Consider the following 19388-nt stretch of genomic DNA (forward strand, 5'->3'; position numbering starts at 1 on the left):
GAAATAAGCAGTGCATGTGACGCGAGTCACTTCAGAAATAACAGTCTCAGAAGAGGAGAGAAGAAACTAATATTGCTGAAAGAAATATTATGTAAGTGCTACTTACTGGATAAATAGAGGGAGGTGAAACAATCCAAAGTCAAGTCCAGGAAAATGGCACAGTACAAAGTGAGCAGACAAAAGAGTAGGCAGATAACAGGCAAATGGTCAAAATCCAGGTAAGGGAAAATAGTCAGGCTGGGTCAGGCACAGAGCACAGAGAGATCAGTCCTACACAGGCAACAGCAAGTGAACAAATGACACTGGGTGAAGGAGCTAGCATGCTTAAGTAGAAGACTAATCAAGGGAAGTGAACACAGATGATTGCAGAAACGACCCAGCAAAACCAAAACAGACTGACAGCCTCCACACAATAGTAACATAGCAGACAAGGAAAGTGGGGAGACAGTGACAGTGTAACTATATATTATCACTTGATTAAATATCTTTATTTGCACGCCTTCTCTCCTTTTTCTTTTTCTTTTTGTCATCTATGGTTGGAGTCTTCATGTGTCTGTTGACTATAGCCTCTCAGACACATTTTATGGATTGTATGGAAGTTTCATACCTATAACTGTATAGCAGACCCTCTCCTTTCTAATGGAAACATGTAGTTACTGTGGCCCAGCTCTATGTGTCTTTAAATTGTTAGTGGTGTTTTTCCCAAGTGTTGGAAGCCCTTGCAGTCACAGCATGGGCACTACCACTATAGGAGACCCGCTCCTTTATAATGGGAACATTTTTTTTACTGAGACCCTCCTCTTTGTCTCTTCAAAGGGATATTGGGTTGCATCCAAATTTTGGCAGCCTTTGCAGTCATTGCATACGCAGTAACAGTATAGGACGCCCACTGTAACATACCTGGCGGCGTCCTTGCATGGTGGTCCATCTCCCACTGTGCAAGAGCGCGCACTTGATCTCCAGTCCAGAATGTCTCTCTGGCTTCCCTCCTTGCTGTCTGTTTGTCTGTTTTGGCTGCATAGGGCGACGCCCGCTGAACTTCCTGTTTCTTGTACCTGCTGCGGACACGCCCCTGTTGCACCTTCAGCCTATTGCTGTCCATCTTTGGGTATTTATACCACCTTCTTCCTCAAGATGGCGCCTGAGCATTGTGTCCTGTCAGTCGGCTTTTTGTCTCTGACATGCCAGGTCCTATCCTGTTTTCCTGCCTGTTTTCCAGTTCTGTGTCTGAACTGTGGTCTGTTCTTGTGAACACGCTTCTTGCCTGTTCTTTCGCCTTCTAGGGGCCGTATTCCTAGATCTGCCTGTCTGTGCCTTGCGGTATCTGTTCCTGTCTGAACAGAGTCCTGTTTGTGTCTCTGCCTTGCGGTATCTGTTCCCGTCTGAACAGAGTCCTGTTTGTGTCCCTGCCTTGCGGTATCTGTTCCTGTCTGAACTGAGTCCTGTCTATTTCTCCTGTCTTGCAGTATCAGTTCCCGTGTCTGAACTGAGTCCTGTCTATGTCTCCTGCCTTGCGGTATCAGTTCCCGTGTCTGAACTGAGTCCTGTCTGTGTACTCTTGCCTGCTGCCTTTCCTGGAGGCTGTATTTCCAGGCCTGTCTGAACACGCTCCTAGCCTGTTCCTCCCGCCTTCTAGGGGCCGATTACCTAGATCCGTTCCTGTATCTTGTCTGTCCTGTCTGAACACGCTCCTTGCCTGTTCGTCCCGTCTCTCTGGGGGCCGTATTCCCAGACCCGCTCCTGTATCCCGCTGCAGTGTCGGTCTCTTCCGTACACTCAGTTCCAGTCTGAACTCTCTCCTATCCTTTACCTGTTTTGCCTCTATGTCCGTTCCTTTCCTTTTTCTGCAGAGTCTGTACTCGTACCTAACTCCTGCTTGTTGTCTCTGTACTCCCGCTTGTGAGTTTGTGGTCCACTTGCTACTTCACTGCAAATACCCTGTGGGTATCTGGCTCTGCCTTTCCCTTCCTGTCTGTTCCGTGTGAACAGAGCCCTGTCTGTCCTGCCCTGCTTCTGCCCGCTGCTCCGGCAGTCCTGTCCTGCCCTGCTTCTGCCCGCTGCTCCGGCAGTCCTGTCCTGCCCTGCTTCTGCCCGCTGCTCCGGCAGTCCTGTCCTGCCCTGCTTCTGCCCGCTGCTCCGGCAGTCCTGTCCTGCCCTGCTTCTGCCCGCTGCTCCGGCAGTCCTGTCCTGCCCTGCTTCTGCCCGCTGCTCCGGCAGTCCTGTCCTGCCCTGCTTGTGCCCGCTGCTCCTGCAGCCCCGTCCTGCTCTGTTCTTGCCCACCGCTTCGGGCGTTCCCTCTGCTGTGGTTGTCTACCGCATCTGCGGTTCTGTGACCCAGTCTGTACTGGGTCTTAACCTTTCTGTGCCCCAGCCCGTCCTTTCGGCCAGTACCTCCCTGCCTGCATACTCGCCTGTATCCACCCATCTGCATACCTGCCGTGTTTGCTTACATCCACCAGTCTGTGCCAGCCTAACCTGCCTGTTCCAGTAATCCCAGTGTGGGTCAATCCCCGTGTCCGGAGTTTGACCTGGAGTAGCACCTGGTCCCTCTGCCCGGTTTCTCCCTGGTGCACTGGCGTCGTATGCCGTCGTGCCACCTTGGTTGGATCGGCCAGATACTTAGTCACGCCCCTCCAGGCACTCTCCGGTCCATGGTCCAGTGGAACCACAACACCCGCACACGCCAGTCAGTCCGGGCGTGTGCATTCCAGCATGCTCAGGCCATGGTTCCCGTTGAGCCCCACGGCCTTCGCTCTCTGAGAAGTTTTCCAGCGAATACATGCATTAAAATAAATAAATTTTTTTTTTCTTAGCTGAGTTCCAGGCGAATTACGCACCCGTCCAGATGGATCTATCTGCTCTCGTTCCTGCGGATCCGCCACGTTACTATGGGGATCCAAGACAAAGTCGTGCATTTGTGGAGCAATGCATGCTACACTTCAAGTTCTACCCTCTATGTTTTCCCACCGATCGGGTTAAGGTGGCATTCATTATGTCTTACCTGGCGGGTGATGCCTTGGAATGGATCAACCCCCTATATGAAACACAGGATCCGATCCTCCTGGACCTAATGGCCTTCCTGGTGGCCTTTCTAATCGTCTTCGATGATCCTAAATCTGAGGCTCCTGCTGAAGCTTCACCTCCCAATATCCCGGAGCAGCCCTGATGGGTAATGTGTGTGGGTAGCGCAATAGTCCTCCAGCCCAATGAGACTACTGCCCACCCAGAATCCTCACAGGGTGACTACGCTTTCCGGAATACTTCTCCCAACCTCAAGAGGCAGTCCAGACGTGCTAGACGTAGAGGCAAGCCGTCACGCCAGGGTCTGTCCTCCCTGAGACCTCCTGACCCCAACCTTGAAGTCCCTACTGAAACTTCATCTCCCTGTATCCCGGAGAAGCCCTAACGGGTAATGTGCGTGGGTAATGCTCCGGTTCTCCTGCCTGAAGAGACTTCTGCCCATCCAGACTCCACACAGGAGAACTTACTGCACCCGGCATCAGATGCTTCACCCACTTTAACCGGTGTGCATGTCCAAGGATGCTCCAAAGCTGTGGTTACCTCTGAGTCTGTGCACCTCTACTACCTGGCGGAGGACCCCCTGTTGCCTCCTGAATCCTCCGGGATACCACTCGATGACAAATGGAAAGAGACTTCTCTACACTCGGTACTCGATACTTTGTCCGCTTCGTCCTGTGAGCCTGACAATCGGTACCCCAAAGTGGTAGTTACCCCCGAGTCTCTACACCCCTCCGACCAGGCGGAGGACCTCCAGTTGTCTCCAGAACCCTTCGGGGTGCTACCTGGTAGCGAAAGGACAGAGACTCTCCTATACTCTGTACCTGATACCTCGCTCGCTTCGTCCAGTGAGTCCAACCTAGTGTACTCCGAAGCAGAGGTTACTTCCGAGTCTCTACACCCCTCCGACCAGGCGGAGGACCTCCAGTTGTCTCCAGAACCCTTCGGGGTGCTACCTGGTAGCGAAAGGACAGAGACTCTCCTTTACTCTGTACCTGATACCTCGCTCGCTTCGTCCAGTGAGTCCAACCTAGTGTACTCCGAAGCAGAGGTTACTCCCGAGTCTCTACACCCCTCCGACCAGGCGGAGGACCTCCAGTTGTCTCCAGAACCCTTCGGGGTGCCACCTGGTGGTGAATGGACAGAGACTTTCCTATACTCGGTACCCGATACCTCGCCTGCTTCCTACAGTGAGTCCGACCTAGTGTACTCTGAAGCAGATGTTTTCTCTGAGCCTCTGCACTCTTCTGACCCGGCGGAGGACCTCCAGTTGTTTCCTGAATTCTCCGGGGTACCACCAGATAACAAAGAGACAGTGACTTTTCCTCATTATGTACCTGATAACCCGTCTATTTCTTCCTGTGAGCTTGACAAGATGTACCTCGAAGCAGAGATTACCCCCAAGTCTCTGTCCCCCTCCAACCCGGTGAAGGACTTCCAGTTGTCTCCTGTACCCTCTGGGGTGCCACCTGAAAATATGTGGAGAGAGACTTCCTTGTGTGCTGTTCCTGGTACTCCACCCGTTTCGTCTGTTGCTAAGGATGGCTGGATAGGAGGTAGCATCCTAGCTAACCAGATGAGATCAATTTTTCCTGTGGACAGTGGAAGTGATCTCCTTGAAGTGAACGACTGGTCCTCGAATTCCCTGCGGAAGATTCTGGCAGGCCTGAAGAAGAGGGGGCGTAAGGGGGGGGGTACTGTAACATACCTGGCGGCGTCCTTGCATGGTGGTCCATCTCCCACTGTGCAAGAGCGCGCACTTGATCTCCAGTCCAGAATGTCTCTCTGGCTTCCCTCCTTGCTGTCTGTTTGTCTGTTTTGGCTGCATAGGGCGACGCCCGCTGAACTTCCTGTTTCTTGTACCTGCTGCGGACACGCCCCTGTTGCACCTTCAGCCTATTGCTGTCCATCTTTGGGTATTTATACCACCTTCTTCCTCAAGATGGCGCCTGAGCATTGTGTCCTGTCAGTCGGCTTTTTGTCTCTGACATGCCAGGTCCTATCCTGTTTTCCTGCCTGTTTTCCAGTTCTGTGTCTGAACTGTGGTCTGTTCTTGTGAACACGCTTCTTGCCTGTTCTTTCGCCTTCTAGGGGCCGTATTCCTAGATCTGCCTGTCTGTGCCTTGCGGTATCTGTTCCCGTCTGAACAGAGTCCTGTTTGTGTCTCTGCCTTGCGGTATCTGTTCCCGTCTGAACAGAGTCCTGTTTGTGTCCCTGCCTTGCGGTATCTGTTCCTGTCTGAACTGAGTCCTGTCTATTTCTCCTGCCTTGCAGTATCAGTTCCCGTGTCTGAACTGAGTCCTGTCTATGTCTCCTGCCTTGCGGTATCAGTTCCCGTGTCTGAACTGAGTCCTGTCTGTGTACTCTTGCCTGCTGCCTTTCCTGGAGGCTGTATTTCCAGGCCTGTCTGAACACGCTCCTAGCCTGTTCCTCCCGCCTTCTAGGGGCCGATTACCTAGATCCGTTCCTGTATCTTGTCTGTCCTGTCTGAACACGCTCCTTGCCTGTTCGTCCCGCCTCTCTGGGGGCCGTATTCCCAGACCCGCTCCTGTATCCCGCTGCAGTGTCGGTCTCTTCCGTACACTCAGTTCCAGTCTGAACTCTCTCCTATCCTTTACCTGTTTTGCCTCTATGTCCGTTCCTTTCCTTTTTCTGCAGAGTCTGTACTCGTACCTAACTCCTGCTTGTTGTCTCTGTACTCCCGTTTGTGAGTTTGTGGTCCACTTGCTACTTCACTGCAAATACCCTGTGGGTATCTGGCTCTGCCTTTCCCTTCCTGTCTGTTCCGTGTGAACAGAGCCCTGTCCGTCCTGCCCTGCTTCTGCCCGCTGCTCCGGCAGTCCTGTCTTGCCCTGCTTCTGCCCGCTGCTCCGGCAGTCCTGTCCTGCCCTGCTTCTGCCCGCTGCTCCGGCAGTCCTGTCCTGCCCTGCTTCTGCCCGCTGCTCCGGCAGTCCTGTCCTGCCCTGCTTCTGCCCGCTGCTCCGGCAGTCCTGTCCTGCCCTGCTTGTGCTCGCTGCTCCTGCAGCCCCGTCCTGCTCTGTTCTTGCCCACCGCTTCGGGCGTTCCCTCTGCTGTGGTTGTCTACCGCATCTGCGGTTCTGTGACCCAGTCTGTACTGGGTCTTAACCTTTCTGTGCTCCAGCCCGTCCTTTCGGCCAGTACCTCCCTGCTTGCATACTCGCCTGTATCCACCCATCTGCATACCTGCCGTGTTTGCTTACATCCACCAGTCTGTGCCAGCCTAACCTGCCTGTTCCAGTAATCCCAGTGTGGGTCAACCCCCGTGTCCGGAGTTTGACCTGGAGTAGCACCTGGTCCCTCTGCCCGGTTTCTCCCTGGTGTACTGGCGTCGTATGCCGTCGTGCCACCTTGGTCGGATCGGCCAGATACTTAGTCATGCCCCTCCAGGCACTCTCCGGTCCATGGTCCAGTGGAACCACAACACCCGCACATGCCAGTCAGTCCGGGCGTGTGCATTACTCCCACTCGTTAATAATGGGAACAACGCATAGCCGGCTGATGGCTCTCTAGCAATAGCGAGGGCCGACTGCTGGCCCTTCAAGAATAGTAAGGGCCGCCTGATGGCCCTATAAAAATAGGCTTTGTGACTTTCAGAGTCCCTCCATCATAAATGAAACAGGATGTGCCTGATGATGTCTCACACACCACGTGGCCAGATAAGGTTGTAAAATGTTAAAATGACATTTCCCGGTGAATGCATTTGTCTTTAAAAAAATAACGTAATAAGAAACTAAAAACACAGTACTTCCTTTAGTATAAAAACCAGACTCGCCAATGTAACCTCAATGTAATCACATTGTTCAGCTCCTCCACCACATCAGTCACAAGCTGAAAGCACTGTAGCACTGCCTTGTCCAAGCAGCAACAGGCTGGGCTGAAGATAACATGTTTAATGCTTAGGTGACAAACCGCCCACCGCTGCAGAGTTGTTGAAAGCTGTAACACAGCAGCCTGATCTATGGCTCTCACTACTGAACATACAGCCAGGCATAGTCGTGTGTGACAATGGGCGGAACCTGGTGACAGAGAAATAACAGCTGGAGTAGATACGGTTTCCCTCTATGCCAGTCCTTTCACCGAGCTAAAGAATATGGCTGTGGTGAAATACAACTCCCACTGAGAAGCAGTTTCAGAATGAAAAACATTGGGCCCACCAGAGGTTTTGATTCTGAGTGCTCACCTTTCTCCCCCCGCTTAAGAACCCCATATCAGCTGCAAAGTTTGCGCTATCATGACTTCTCCTGATGGAAAAGCCAAGACCCACCCATGGATTCTCTGGTGGGACCATCCAACCCTGCCGAGAAGCAGTCCTGGCTAAGAAAAGTGTATGAGAAGGTTCCCGGACACTCTATGGATGCTTTTTTACTGAGGTGGAAATCCATGCAAACACGGGGAGAACATACAAAATCCTTGCAGATGTTGTCCTTGCTGGGATTTGTACCCAGGATCCTAGTACTGCAAGGCTTCAGTGCTTACCACTGAGCCAATGTGCTGCCGTTCACCCTCTGGTATCTAACAGGCTGGAGAAACTTGCACCTACTGCCACTCTATATTCAGCTCCTTTGTGAAAAACTAATGTATTTTGGGCAGCCACTCAGTCTGCAAAATAAAATTCCTGAGAAGGAAATTGGGGATGGCTTCGCTACAGGCTGTATACTTGCGCTTGCATTCCAAGGAATGGGGTAGGATCAACTGAACGCTGTGCTGGTACCAGGATTTGGACGGTGATTGCTGCAAGTCTGCAATGACAGGTGCATGGCGGGAGGCATCTTTGCATGCGCCAAGGATCACATATGATGGACATACTTTTAGACAGTGACATGGGAGTCAGAGAAACTTCCAGGGGCCTTCCCCATGCTGTTCCCATGTCTTTTCAGCACTGTATGCATGTGTCTGATGATGTGTCACACACCACATAGCCAGATAAGGTTGTAAAATGTTAAAATGACATTTCCCAGTGAATGCATTTGTCTTGGTTGAAAGTAATGCAAAAGTGCAAAAATGCATCAAAAACGCTACGTGTGAGCATAACCCAAGGTGTGGAGGAGCATTTTTGTTTTTGTATATTTATTTTGCATTATATACAAGTCATTACCCTGGAAAGGATGTTCTTTAACATATTTCCCAGGAAAATCCATTTTGGTTTTGTTTTTGCATGTTTTATTGTGAGTCCATAAAAGTGGCGTAATACTCTGACAACGTTGTTGACAGCAGTGATCTGGGAGTCAGAAATTCTTCCAGGGGTCTTCCCCATGCTGTTCCCATGCAATTTGAGCACTGTTCCCATCGATTTGGTCAATTTTTAGGCAGACTGCCAGAAAAATGTTTGAGTTTCCCCTAGACTTACTTTGGGCTTGTTACTTGCATGGTGGCTTAGTGATTATCACTGCAGCCTTGCAGCTCTGGGGTCCTGGTTTCAAATCCCACCAAGGACAACATCTGCAAGGAGTTTGTATGTTGTTTCCTCCCACACTCCAAAAACATACTAATAGGGAAAGCAGATTCTGAGCCTCAATGGGGACAGTGCCGATAATATCTGTAAATTGTATAGTGCTGTGGAATATGTTGGCGCTATATAAATAAAAAGATTATTATTATTAGAGATGAGCGTTGTTCTACTCGAACTGTTCGCCAATCTCAAATTCGAGCTGTTTTGGGCGGTGTTCGAGCCGTTCGGCGAACACGAACAATTTGAGAAAAATTCGGCTGTTCGAGGTTATGTTCGATAACTGTTCGTGCACCAAAATCATAACTCGATTTTTTCTCAGTAATGATGAAAATTAATGTTAATACGCAGTTTGAGTGTACAGCGGGGTGGGGGGAGGGGCAGGGGATGGATCTCTGCAGGAACAATGAAGATCTCCATTTTTTTTTCTCTTTCCCGCATTTACAGTGGGGAGGTGCAATCTGTCAGCCTATCAGCAGCGCACACACGGAGCGAAGTGCTTTTTTTCACACAAGCAAGGGCATGTGTCATTGGCAGTGTATGTCACATGTCCTTGCCCTATAAGACCAAGCCATTTTCCCCGTCGCCACCATTTTCTCACTGCTGCAGCTGCGTGTTAGACGGCACCGCTGTTGCTGTGTGCGCTATACCTTGTTAATTTCAAGCCAATTTTCGCACAAATCTACAGATAGCTTGGGAGTAGGGAATAGTTGTGATTGCAGTCCTTTAAAGGACTAGGTTACAGCATTTCCTACGACTTTTATCAGGCAGGTCTGTGCTCTTAAATAGATAGATTGTGGGAGTAAAGACTAATTGTAATTGGAGTCCTTTTCAGGACTAGGTTACATCAGTTCCTATCAGTTTTTGCCAGGCAGGTCTGTGCCAGTGCTGTGCAAGTTTTTTTCACAGCATTTGGCTGAATCTAGCAAAGCTAATCCTTTTTGGCCTATTGCAGAGTGTGTTAGTCAGTGGAGTAGCCTATCTGTGTTGCAAGATATACCACCTGTGTATAGAATACCAATTTTTTTACTGCACCTAGTGAAGTAAAATCTTTTAGGCATAGCATCATTCTATTAGTCCATCTATACTGACCTCCATCAGGTTGCAAATTGAATATAATTTTTTTCTGCATCTAGCTCTGAAAAAATATTGGGCTTCTAGCTGTGTGTGGGACTTGTTGTATTAGTCCATCTATACTGACCTCCATCAGGTTGCAAACTGAATATATTTTTTTCTGCATCTACCTCTGAAAAAATATTGGGCTTCTAGCTATGTGTGGGACTTGTTCTATTAATCCATCTATACAGACCTCCATCAGGTTGCAAACTGAATATATTTTTTTCTGCATCTACCTCTGAAAAAATATTGGGCTTCTAGCTGTGTGTGGGACTTGTTCTATTAATCCATCTATACAGACCTCCATCAGGTTGCAAACTGAATATATTTTTTTCTGCATCTACCTCTGAAAAAATATTGGGCTTCTAGCTGTGTGTGGGACTTGTTGTATTAGTCCATCTATACTGACCTCCATCAGGTTGCAAACTGAATATATTTTTTTCTGCATCTACCTCTGAAAAAATATTGGGCTTCTAGCTGTGTGTGGGACTTGTTCTATTAATCCATCTATACAGACCTCCATCAGGTTGCAAACTGAATATATTTTTTTCTGCATCTACCTCTGAAAAAATATGTGGCCTTCTAGCAGTGTGTGGGACTTTCTCTATTAGTCCATCTATACTGACCTCCATCAGGTTGCAAACTGAATATAATTTTTTTCTGCATCTAGCTCTGAAAAAATATTTGGCCTTCTAGCAGTGTGTGGGACTTTCTCTATTAGTCCATCTATACTGACCTCCATCAGGTTGAAAATTAAAAATAATTTTTATCTGCATCTACAGTACCTCTGAAAAAATATTTGGGCTTCTAGCTGTGTGTGGGACTTGTTCTATTAGTCCATCTATACTGACCTCCATCAGGTTGCAAATTGAATATAATTTTTATCTGCATCAAGCTCTGAAAAAATATTTGGCCTTCTAGCAGTGTGTGGGACTTTCTCTATTAGTCCATCTATACTGACCTCCATCAGGTTGCAAATTGAATATAATTTTTATCTGCATCTAGCTCTGAAAAAATATTTGGCCTTCTAGCAGTGTGTGGGACTTTCTCTATTAGTCCATCTATACTGACCTCCATCAGGTTGCAAATTAAAAATATTTTTTATCTGCATCTACCTCTGAAAAAATATTTGGGCTTCTAGCTGTGTGTGGGACTTGTTCTATTACTCCATCTATACTGACCTCCATCAGGTTGCAAACTGAATATATTTTTTTCTGCATCTACCTCTGAAAAAATATTGGGCTTCTAGCTGTGTGTGGGACTTGTTGTATTAGTCTATCTATACTGACCTCCATCAGGTTGCAAATTAAAAATAATTTTTATCTGCATCTACAGTACCTCTGAAAAAATATTTGGGCTTCTAGCTGTGTGTGGGACTTGTTCTATTAGTCCATCTATACTGACCTCCATCAGGTTGCAAATTGAATATAATTTTTATCTGCATCTAGCTCTGAAAAAATATTTGGCCTTCTAGCAGTGTGTGGGACTTTCTCTATTAGTCCATCTATACTGACCTCCATCAGGTTGCAAATTAAAAATAATTTTTATCTGCATCTAGCTCTGAAAAAATATTTGGCCTTCTAGCAGTGTGTGGGACTTTCTCTATTAGTCAATCTATACTGACCTCCATCAGGTTGCAAATTAAAAATAATTTTTATCTGCATCTACAGTACCTCTGAAAAAATATTTGGGCTTCTAGCTGTGTGTGGGAATTGTTCTATTAGTCCATCTATACTGACCTCCATCAGGTTGCAAATTGAATATAATTTTTATCTGCATCTAGCTCTGAAAAAATATTTGGCCTTCTAGCAGTGTGTGGGACTTTCTCTATTAATCCATCTATACTGACCTCCATCAGGTTGCAAATTAATAATAATTTTTATCTGCATCAAGCTCTGAAAAAATATTTGGCCTTCTAGCAGTGTGTGGGACTTTCTCTATTAGTCCATCTATACTGACCTCCATCAGGTTGCAAATTAATAATAATTTTTATCTGCATCTACAGTACCTCTGAAAAAATATTTGGGCTTCTAGCTGTGTGTGGGACTTGTTCTATTAGTCCATCTATACTGACCTCCATCAGGTTGCAAATTGAATGTAATTTTTATCTGCATCTAGCTCTGAAAAAATATTTGGCCTTCTAGCAGTGTGTGGGACTTTCTCTATTAGTCCATCTATACTGACCTCCATCAGGTTGCAAATTGAGTATAATTTTTATCTGCATCTAGCTCTGAAAAAATATTTGGCCTTCTAGCAGTGTGTGGGACTTTCTCTATTAGTCCATCTATACTGACCTCCATCAGGTTGCAAATTAAAAATAATTTTTATCTGCAACTACAGTACCTCTGAAAAAATATTTGGGCTTCTAGCTGTGTGTGGGACTTGTTCTATTTGTCCATCTATACTGACCTCCATCAGGTTGCAAATTAAAAATAATTTTTATCTGCATCTAGCTCTGAAAAAATATTTGGCCTTCTAGCAGTGTGTGGGACTTTCTCTATTAGTCCATCTATACTGACCTCCATCAGGTTGCAAATTAAAAATAATTTTTATCTGCATCTACCTCTGAAAAAATATTTGGGCTTCTAGCTGTGTGTGTGACTTGTTCTATTAATCCATCTATACAGACCTCCATCAGGTTGCAAACTGAATATAATTTTTTTCTGCATCTAGCTCTGAAAAAATATTTGGCCTTCTAGCAGAGTGTGGGACTTGTTCTATTAGTCCACCTATACTGACCTCCATCAGGTTGCAAATTCAAAATAATTTTTTGTCTGCATCTAGCTCTGAAAAAATATTTGGCCTTCTAGCAGTGTGTGGGACTTTCTCTATTAGTCCATATATACTGACCTCCATCAGGTTGCAAACTGAATATATTTTTTTTCTGCATCTACCTCTGAAAAAATATTGGGCTTGTAGCTGTGTGTGGGACTTGTTCTATTAATCCATCTATACAGACCTCCATCAGGTTGCAAACTGAATCAAAAATTTTTCTGCATCTACCTCTGAAAAAATATTTGGGCTTCTAGCTGTGTGTGGGACTTGTTCTATTAGTCCATCTATACTGACCTCCATCAGGTTGCAAATTGAATATAATTTTTTTCTGCATCTAACCCAGCCAATAGTTTTGGCCTAATACCACAGTTTGGCCACTCAGCTCTGCTCGGTTCCCATCCATTGTTTTTTTGTGCAAACAACTCCAGAGTTGTGAATTAGTTAACCACCAAAATGAGTGGAAAAAGGCCTGCTGCTGGTGGAAAGGGGAATAGGCGTGTTGGGAAGGGGAAAAAAGGTTGTGTCCATGGGGTAGGTGTTAAAGCAACAGTAACATCTGCAGAAGAAAGACCATCTTCCAGCCAAACTAAAATGTCTACTTGTTTTAGCGGACAATGTGATAAGATCCCTTTCTTATGGCCACGCCAATCGCTACAAATTCCAGATGAGGCACAAAAACAGCAGGTGCTTCAACGGATATCAAGTGCTCCTTTAAGTGGGCTCTCCTCCACATCAACTTCAACATCACAAATACTCCAGGCCTCAAAGGTGTCACCCCAATCGCACTTGCTTCCTCACAGCTCCCAAATCTCCAGCTGCCCGTCTGAGTATGAGGTAGAACAGATGGTTGAGTCTGCAGAGCTGTTTACTCATACTATAGCCTGGGAATAAGAGGTCGATTCCAGCGCTTCTGTGAATCCAGATGAGGAAATGATCTGCACTGATGCCCAGAATCTTTATGAGTCGGATCCAGGACCAGACGCAGAAGGTTCTGACCATAATGTAGACCCTCATTCCCAAACTGTAACTCCTGTTGGTGGAGACAATGAGGAAGACGATGATAAGACTCAAATACCTGATTGGAGCGACAACTTTAGTTTTTTGTCAGGGCAGGAACAGGTTGGCTCTGAGGACGACGGGTGTGATAACGCACAGGGTGATGATGATGAGGTTGCAGATCCCACTTACTGTCAACCCACAGTCAGCCAAGAGATGAGGTCAGCAGAGGAGGTGGAGGAAGATGCTAGTGACGACGAGGTCAGGTTGCGCCTTCCTGGACAGAGACGTAGTACTGGAAGCACGTCAACAACTGCATCCTCAAACACAACTCTGCCTCTCACCACAAGTGGTGGCGGCTCTTCAGGTCGCATGGGTGCTAATCCTTGCATAGCCTGGGCATTTTTTCAGATCGATAAAGATGACCCAACTCGTGTTATCTGTAACATTTGTCAGCAAAAGCTAAGTAGAGGCCAAAAAATACTTAGTTTGAGTACTTCATGCATGAACCGGCACATGGACATGAAGCATAAGTTGCAGTGGGAAGCTCAGTGTGCTACAATGCGGCCTAGCCGGCCGGGCCAACCGCCTTCTGCCATATCTTGTGCATCCGCGGCCTCTTCATCCTCTGTGACTGGGGGGACAGCAGTCACACCTGTTTTGGGGCGCAGACCTGCCACCTCTTTACCCGCAACAGCCAGCGTGATTGGCAGGTCATCATTTTCTTTGGAGGTGGTAACACCAGCTGGTGTTGAGCGCTGTCCGACATCGATAGCACCACCTTTGGATCAAGGCAACCTAACATGTCCGCCTGCATCTTCCTCACAGACCGGCAGTTTGCCGGGGACACCCTTATCAACCCCGTCTAAGCACAATAGCCAGCCCTCGGTCCCTCAGATGTGGACAAGTAAAAGACCATTTCCTCCTAGCCATGAGAAAGCTAAGAGGTTCAATTTCACCATCTGCAAGCTCTTGGCTACAGAAATGCTGCCTTTCCGCCTGGTGGACACCGAAGATTTTCGAGACCTTATGTCCGTCGCAGTGCCCCAGTACCAGATGCCCAGTTGGCACTACTTCTCAAAGAAAGGTGTGCCTGCGCTCCACCAGCATGTCGCACACAACATCACCGCTTCTTTGAGAAACTCTGTGTGTGACAGGGTGCATTTCACCACAGACACTTGGACGAGTAGGCATGGACAGGGGCGTTACATGTCGCTGACTGGGCACTGGGTAACTATGGTGACAGCAGGACAAGGGGCTGCTGTCCAAGTCTTGCCGTCCCCACGAGTTGTGCGTCAATCCTCTTTATGTCAAAGTTCCTCCACTGCTTCTGCCTCCTCAACCTCCTCTCGGTCTTCCACCTGCACCCAAAGCCTGTCTGGTAATGCCACAAGCTTTCTAACTGAGCAGAAGGGATCCTGCACACCTCCTTACTATGCTGGCAGTAGGGCTCAATGTCATCAGGCGGTTTTTACATTGAAATGTCTGCGAAATGTGAGTCACACAGCTGAGGAGTTGTGGTCAGCTCTGGAGAACCAATTTCATGAATGGTTGTCTCCCCTGGACCTGAAACCAGGGAAGGCCGTGTGCGACAATGCTGCAAACCTGGGTGCGGCCCTTCGCCGGGGCAATGTCACACACGTGCCTTGTATGGCACCCCGCAGCTCAGCGACTTACATCTCTACAGAAGTCGTTGGGCCTGCCACTTCACCGGCTAAAATGCGATGTGCCTACCCGGTGGAATTCAACTCTGCACATGTTGCAGCGACTGTGGCAGCACCGACAAGCCCTGGTGCAATACGTTCTGACGTATAGCCTAGGCCAACGAGATCCAGAGGTGGGGCAAATCACGCTGGAGGAGTGGTCTCAGATCAGGGACCTATGCACCCTTCTGCACAGTTTTGAAATGGCGACGAAGATGTTTAGTGCTGACGATGCCATTATCAGCATGACTATTCCGGTGATTTACATGCTGGAGCACATGTTAAACAGAATTCGGAGTCAGGTGGTGGCACAAGAGGAGGTGGAGGAAGTAGAGGAGGAGGAGTTGTATGCGGAAGGGCTAACATCTGCAAGGTCCAGACGGTCGGCAGCACCAAGGCGGCAGGCATTTGAGGGTGGGGGAGATGGTTTTACCAGGGCGCATGGTAGCAGCCAAACTAGTGAGGAAGGTGCAGGAGCCCAGGAAGAAGTGGAGGACAAACTGATGGAAGACTCATCAGATGAGGGAGACCTTGATCACATTTCTGTTGTGCGAGGTTGGGGGGAGAGGACAGAGAAAGGAAGCATGATTGTTACCTCGCCACCAACACAACAGGGACTTGGTGCTCCTGGATGCGCAACACACATGAGTGCCTTCTTGCTGCACTACCTGCAACATGACCCTCGAATTGTGAGAATTAGAAATAATCCTGACTACTGGGTTGCCACACTGTTAGATCCCCGGTACAAAAGTAAATTTGCAGAAATTATTCCTGCCATAGAAAGGGATGCATGCATGCAGGAGTATCAGCAGAGACTGTTGCAGAATCTTACATGTGCTTTTCCACAAAATACCAGTGGTGCACGTAGTGAATCTCACAGTTCCAACTTGCCAACCGTGGGACCGTCAAGTGTTCAGCACTCAAACCGTAACAGAACCACAGTATCTGCTGGTAACATCAATTTTGCGGAATCATTTCACGACTTTTTTAGCCCATCCTTTGCTAGGCCACAGGAGACAAGAAGTCTGACACATAGTCAACGCCTAGAGACGATGGTACAGGAGTATCTCCAAGTAAACATTGAAGCCATGACTGTGTCACTGGACCCTTGCTCTTTTTGGGCTTCCAATCTGGATAAATGGCCGGAGCTAGCCACTTACGCCTTGGAGATCTTGTCATGCCCCGCAGCCAGCGTTCTGTCTGAACGTGTGTTCAGCGCTGCTGGTGGTGTGCTGACAGATAAGCGCACGCGGCTCTCCACTGATAATGTAGACAGACTCACGTTCATAAAGATGAACAAATCATGGATCCGAAACGACTTTTCTACCCCTGTGTCATCCTGGGGAGAGTAAAAGCTTGATGATTGGTTAAAATCACCCTACCAACCGTTTTAAGCTTTCAAATTACTAATCATGTTTATCTGTATCTTGGCTGGAAAATAATTTGGGCTTTGTAGCAGTGTGCAGCACTGATTCTATTAGGCCATCTATAATAAGCTCCACCAGATTTAAAATTACTAATCATGTTTATCTGTATCTTGACTGGAAAATAATTTGGGCTTTGTAGCAGTGTGCAGCACTGATCCTATTAGGCCATCTATACTAAAGCTTCAACAGATTTAAAATTAATAATAATTTTTAGCTGCATCTAGCCCGGAAAATAATTTTGGGGCTCCGAGATGCGCAAGACACATAAGTGCCTTCTTGCTGCACTACCTGCAGCATGACCCTCATATTGTCAGAATTCGAAGTAATCATGACTACTGGGTTGCCACACTCTTAGATCCCCCAAACTTTTCGATCAACCTTTTCATTTTAATAAAGACCAAAAAAATGGTCTTTTTTGAAATTATAAGCATTAGCAGGTTGTTAGAAACTGAAATCAAACAGTTTTCAACTCAAAACTTTATTCTAGGTGATGTTACATTTTCACATAGGACCCCTTGTTCGAAAGGAGCTTCTGAACTCTCTCATCCATTGAATTTGTCAGGTTTTGGATGGATTCTGCTTCAATTGTTTTGCATGAGGACAGAATACCCTCCCAGAGCTGTTGCTTAGATGTGAACTGCCTCCCGCCATCATAGACACTCCTTTTAATGATGCTCCAAAGATTCTGAATGGGGTAGAGGTCAGGGGAGCATGGGGGTCACACCATAAGTTTGTCCCCTTTTATGCCCATATCAGCCAGAGATGCAGATGTTTTATGTGCAGCATGAGATGGTGCATTATCATGCAAAAAAATGATCTTGCTGTGAAATACACGGTTCTTCTTCTTGAACCATGGCAGGAAGTGCTGTTTGAGAAAATCCACATACATTATGGAGTTCATCTTTAGCGCCTTCAGGGATCCTAAAGGGGCCGACAATCTCTCTCCCCATGAATCCAGCCCAAAACATTACTCCACCTCCTCCTTGTTGGCGCTGTAGCCGTGTTTGCGTGGGGTGTCCATCAACCAGCCATCCTCCACTCCATCCATCTGAACCATCGAGCGCTGCACGGCACTCATCCGTGAGCAAAACAGTTTTGAAATCAGTCTTCATGTAATGTTTGGCCCACTGGAGCCGTTTCTGCTTGTGTGAAGTGGATAGAGGAGGTCGACAGGATGGCGTATGCACAGCTGCAAACCTCTGAAGGACCCTGCATCTTGTTGTTCGGGGGACGTTGGAGGCACCAGCAGCTCCAAAAACTTGTCTGCTGCTATGACAAGGCTTTTTTGCCGCTGCTCTTTCAACCTGACGTAATTGCCTGTAGGAAAGAGTCCTCAATTTGCCCTTATCAGCACGCACACGTGTGTACTGTGAATCAGCTACATACTTCTTGATTTCCAAGACACTTCATCCTGATCATCCCACAATGTTGATTGTAGTCATGCCTTGACCTAAACACTCCACAATTTGTTGCTTCTCAGCAGCCGACACATCCTTTTTCTTTCCCATTTTGGCAGAAAATGTAGGCTGCTTAATAATGTGAGACAGCCTTCTTAAGTAGTCTTGCCTTTCATTGGACACACCTGCCAAACTAATTAGCACAGGTGTCTGCAATTGCTTACAGTGATATAAAGAGCCCTGACACACATCACCATCAATGAGTTTAACTGACAAACAAACAAATTCTTCCCTTATCACTCCTAAACACTTTTTGCATAATAATTTGGAACACAGTGTACATGTGCTTTTCCACAAAACACCAGTGGTTCACGTAGTGAATCTTACAGTTCTAACTTACCAACCGTGGTCTGTATGGAGTTGTTCAATAAAGGGCCCAAAATTAAGATAACATAGATGGGAGAGGTCTCTATGAATAGGAATTCCTAAGTATTTGATACCCTGTGAGGGCCAGGCAAAGGGAAAGTTGGACTGGATGGAATCCTATATGGATTTGGGAAGGGAGACATCGAGGGCCTCAGACTTCGCTGCATTGATTTTAAAATTTGACCATGTAACAAAGTGATCTATTTCAGCCATAACAGCATGGATGGATATATGTGATTGAGTGATATATACTAGGACATCATCAGCAAATAGAGAGCACTTGTACTCGGTGCCTCCTACCTCAATCCACCTAATATTGGGGTTATGGCGAATTGATGAGAGCAGGTGCTCCGTCACTAGGATGTATAAGAGAGGGGACAGAGAACATCCCTGCCTTGTCCCATTGGTGATTGTGAAAAGTGATGAAAATGTTCTGACGCGCCCCCTGGGCCTTGGGACACCCGGAGCCGGACCCTTTTTGGTGGATGCTGGTGGTTGTAGTCTCCGTGGCGGCGACCCGGTTCCGTGGCTCAGGGCGGTCAAACCAGTGGCAGAACTATTTATGTGGTTTTGATGTTTAAATGTCCGACTACGCCACCCGTGGATTGCGGTCAGAGTGAACCGCCGCTCCAGGGCAGACCGCTGAGGCTGGTGTTGTGGGTGCAGCAGAGCGTAGCATAACTCCCCACGGGAGGAGTATAGCCTCAGGGCAGTGTATGCGGAGGATGGGGGTGATGGTGCAGGGCAGCAGCAGTAACGACACGGAGTCATTGATGCAGTCCAGGGCCTTTACTCACAGTTCTTATTATCCAGACCACGTCTGCAGGTAACGGCTGCCCACGTCGTACTGTGCTCACCAGGTGAGGGGCTCAGACAACTCCCAGATAACTTTGGAGCGCTTCACAGGACCCCCTTTGTGTGTCCTTTGTCTGGCCTTTCTTACCAACCCTTCTGTCCGTCTGCCTCGGGCCTCCTCTTGGTAAACTTGGCGCCAGTTTCCCTGACCCTATGTGGTGCCCTCCTAGCGGGTGTAGCGAGGGGCTGCGCCACATAAAATGTCACA

The sequence above is a fragment of the Phyllobates terribilis genome, unplaced genomic scaffold (assembly GCF_046119375.1).
Source record: "Phyllobates terribilis strain yellow unplaced genomic scaffold, ASM4611937v1 Scaffold_2__4_contigs__length_985480577, whole genome shotgun sequence".
Classification (NCBI taxonomy): domain Eukaryota; kingdom Metazoa; phylum Chordata; class Amphibia; order Anura; family Dendrobatidae; genus Phyllobates; species Phyllobates terribilis.